Raw genomic sequence first — 4,703 nt, 5'->3', positions numbered from 1 at the left:
TCGTAGAGAAGATGGATTTGCTGTATTTTAAAACAAGTAACTCGGGCCCAGTTCGTAGAGAAGATGGATTTGCTGTATTTTAAAACAAGTAACTCGGGCCCAGTTCGTAGAGAAGATGGATTTGCTGTATTTTAAAACAAGTAACTCGGGCCCAGTTCGTAGAGAAGATGGATTTGCTGTATTTTAAAACAAGTAACTCGGGCCCAGTTCGTAGAGAAGATGGATTTGCTGTATTTTAAAACAAGTAACTCGGGCCCAGTTCGTAGAGAAGATGGATTTGCTGTATTTTAAAACAAGTAACTCGGGCCCAGTTCGTAGAGAAGATGGATTTGCTGTATTTTAAAACAAGTAACTCGGGCCCAGTTCGTAGAGAAGATGGATTTGCTGTATTTTAAAACAAGTAACTCGGGCCCAGTTCGTAGAGAAGATGGATTTGCTGTATTTTAAAACAAGTAACTCGGGCCCAGTTCGTAGAGAAGATGGATTTGCTGTAGTTGTCAGTTTACGGAAAAATAAAGTCGAAAAGCATTAATCAGAATATGTTTTAGGCTGTCCCAAAATTTCGGATTCTTTTTCTGGAGTTTGAAATTGGCGGGAATTTTAAAACTCTCGTTGTAGTACCAAACCAATATTTTCAGCGCAGAGTTTTAGCGCGCGCCAAGAGCACACACGTATTTTTGCACACGTATTTCCGCGCGTTATTTGCACGTGCACTTCTACAGATTAAAATTTGGAGAGGGCCCTTACTGCTTACATTACTAAGTTGTTATGTAGTAATATTGTGAATTTGTCCGAAACTGGAAACAAATCTTGTAAAATTTTACGAATAGAAGTTATAGTATTACTTGACTGTAAAAATTTACTGAGTTTCACTTCCATATTTCAGGATCCGACCGCTGATATTAAAATTGAAGAGTTAGATTTCATTGGAACATGGAATTACTGTAATGGAAAATAAAACAGGTCTTGCTGAGGATGAAGAAATGTTATGTGGGGAGAAAATGGGCTACTGGAAGTGGACCTTCTTAAACAAAGACGACTTTCACAAAATGTTTAAAAGATCACGGTCGCGGCATCGAACCTTGGACGCTTCCCCTGCCACTGTCAGACACTCGAGATCAGTACTAGTAGTGTGCGCTACTCGAGCTGTTGATATATGAGTTCTTCGGTGTTATTTATATAATTGTAATATGTAATGACTGACAGTGCGAGATATCTTTTTTTGTTTCTATTTGATGTGTTTAGTGTTTGTGTTGCATTCTAATATAAACTGCGTATTAGTTTCGTGTCAATTTTAAATTTTATAAGTTTATCTTTAAACTGTATTTATTAGCAGTAATAGTTAAATTTTGATATTATACCTATATTTATTATTGTAATACTGTTGTATAATGCTGTTTCTTCCTCATTGTAGCTTACATATAGGATAGCATACTTTGCTATGATCTTTAATCACAGTTGACAATACTTGATTAGAGTTAATGATTGTACGCGTTTGAAATCTTGATTTGATATCATTATAACCTTTACTAATGTTCAGATAAATGAATTTGATGTTTTATTTTTTCTCGGCACTATTGAAAATCCTTTACGGGATAGAATCGGCACTGTCAAATATCTTTAAAAGGTTCGTAAACGGAATTACAGTCGATCTCCTGACAAATTTATGCCGAAAATTTGTTTTAACACGCGCAGCAATATGAAGCCCGCGGCGTTCGCCGGGGTGATACATACATTAATATATTTTTTCTTATGATTTTTACACTTTCCTATCGTATGAAATGTGACAAAGCTAGCTATTATAATTGTTCTTACAAGTTTGAAATTAAAATTTTATTAATTTGAGTACTAATTGAGTAACAACATCAACATCATAAAACAAGCATAATATGAAAGTTATGGGGACAAGTACAGTCTTGTCATACGTTGTATGACCCGCCGCGCACGAAGTGCGCGGCTCTCCCTGTATCGTCAGGACGATAAAGGGGGACCTAGTGAAACGACCAAGTGAAACGACGTTTCACCTAGTGAAACGACCGTGGGTGTCACAACGTGATACAAGTACAGTCAAATCTTTTTACACCTTGCCTCTCTATACCAGTATACCGGGTACCTTGATATACCGGGCCTCCCCATCCCCAAAACTTTTTGTTAATTAGCTAATTAGTTAATTAGTTAATTGTTTTGTGCTTGAAGAAATATGATTTGTCTTAGCTCATATATTGCATTTGGTGGTGATTTTAGTACATATTCCGACACAAAACGTGCATTATAAGGCCCTAATGGGGTATATGATACGTTGGACGTGTCATTTTGGAGACTACAGATACTGGGGATTGGTATCATGAGGTGAACCTCTCTGTATACCGGGCTTTTCTTCTATACCGTGCACTAATCGATTCTCAAAAATTATTTTAATATCAGGTACTAAGTTCTGTACGTGACGTCGACTAAGTGTAATTTTGGAATTTTTCAAAAGACCCACCCACCTCCTTCGCGGTACTAACTGAACATTGGGAAATGGGCAAATTATACCCACTATTTAGTAGGGGTTTTTTTCAATGTAGATAAACAGTTACAAAAAAAGGAAAAAACCAAAAAAAAGTCAAAAAAAACCTCATAAGTCATAACCCAAAAAACCCATTCCCAAAATTAAAATTAGAGGTAAAATGGGTTTTTTGGGGTTGGAACTAACTATTTTCCTGGGAAATGAGCAGCAGACCCACCACTTAGTACAAAATTACTAACTGTGTTTTGGAATAAATATGACCCACCACCCCAGCGTCACGTACGGTACTAAGTGTATGATCCCCCTGGTGACCACAGGCTTTATAGTGATTTCTAAATTAAATCAAAAAGTTCATATCAGTACCTTGCATGTACTAGTAAATTGGAACATGTAATTGTAACTTGAGATGGATTTTATCCACCCCCTCCCCACACAACATTACATAACACACAATATGTGTTATAAGCTAACCGACCTGTTAGCCATACTTTGAAACTTACATTTCAATATAAAATATGGGTCAGCAGGGCTGCTGCCTGCTACTATGTCATAAAGTGGTCTGGGTTGGCGATCATACCTACATTACATTCAAAACCATGAACTGAGCGACAAAAGGCACTTAGTGGATTAGTAACTATGGGCCATGGACAGGGAGCTGAGCTCCGAGTACCTTTATTGTGTAGTCAATTCAGTAAATTATTTGAGGAGAATTAGCTGAATTACATTCTTGAGACTAGAAATTTTGTTTATAATTTATTTCGTGAAAGATTTCCTAAAATTAAGCTGTGACTTAATATCCATAATCCGTGCACACTTTGAAACCATTTCTTTATTTTTGATATGTTTTTTGTTTGGTTGAATAATTTTCATTTAATTGATTTGGATCTGACACATGTAGTTCTGTAATGATCTTTCTAATTTCTAATTTCTAATTTCTAATTTCTAATTTCTAATTTCTAATTTCTAATTTCTAATTTCTAATTTCTAATTTCTAATTTCTAATTTCTAATTTCTAATTTCTAATTTCTAATTACTAATTTCTAATTTCTAATTTCTAATTTCTAATTTCTAATTTCTAATTTCTAATTTCTAATTTCTAATTTCTAATTTCTAATTTCTAATTTCTAATTTCTAATTTCTAATTTCTAATTTCTAATTTCTAATTTCTAATTTCTAATTTCTAATTTCTAATTTCTAATTTCTAATTTCTAATTTCTAATTTCTAATTTTTAATTTCTAATTTCTAATTTCTAATTTCTAATTTCTAATTTCTAATTTCCAATTTCAATTTCTAATTTCTAATTTCTAATTTCTAATGTCTAATTTCTAATTTCCAATTTCTAATTTCCAATTTCTAATTTCCAATTTCTAATTTCTAATTTCCAATTTCAATTTCTAATTTCTAATTTCTAATTTCTAATTTCTAATTACTCCAGTAGCAGGGAGGAGTTGAGTGTGCACTTCGATGTCCACAGTTTTTTGCTGCTAAATCGGGTTAAATAGGTCATTGGTAACTCAAAAAATCGAGGGCCGCATGTTGTGTCGCTAGTCCCAACCCTGTGGAGCCACGCCCATATTTCATATCAGGTGCGTATATGGGAAATATGTATCTCAGCTTCTGGAGGTCTTAGAGACTCAAACTTGAGTTTAAAATGACCGCAATGCACATGTTTATATTGGTACTATGAAGGTCATGAAAGCCCAAAATGCTTATTTTTGGAAAAAATTCAGAAAAACCAATTTTCACTTGGGCGCGAGTAAAAAATTTACACTATAAATTAAGTGAAAATCGAGTAAGCAGTTCAGTGACTACAACATTTCTAAACACAGGGTCCTCTGCAGTTAGGTCATTCTAAATCGGAATTGGTAAAGTAAGCAAATTCTTTTAGTAGTTTTAACCCTGTGGAGCCACGCCCATATTTCATATTATGTGCGAATATGGGAAATTTGTATCTCAGCTTCTGAAGGACTTAGAGACTCAAACACCCCGGCGAACGCCGCGGGCTTCATATTGCTGCGCGTGTTAAAACAAATTTTCGGCATAAATTTGTCAGGAGATCGACTGTAATTCCGTTTACGAACCTTTTAAAGATATTTGACAGTGCCGATTCTATCCCGTAAAGGATTTTCAATAGTGCCGAGAAAAAATAAAACATCAAATTCATTTATCTGAACATTAGTAAAGGTTATAATG

This window comes from Bolinopsis microptera, chromosome 7 (assembly GCF_026151205.1).
Source record: "Bolinopsis microptera isolate Bmic1 chromosome 7, MBARI_Bmic_1.0, whole genome shotgun sequence".
In the NCBI taxonomy this organism is placed as follows: domain Eukaryota; kingdom Metazoa; phylum Ctenophora; class Tentaculata; order Lobata; family Bolinopsidae; genus Bolinopsis; species Bolinopsis microptera.
This window is presented reverse-complemented; position numbering follows the sequence as displayed.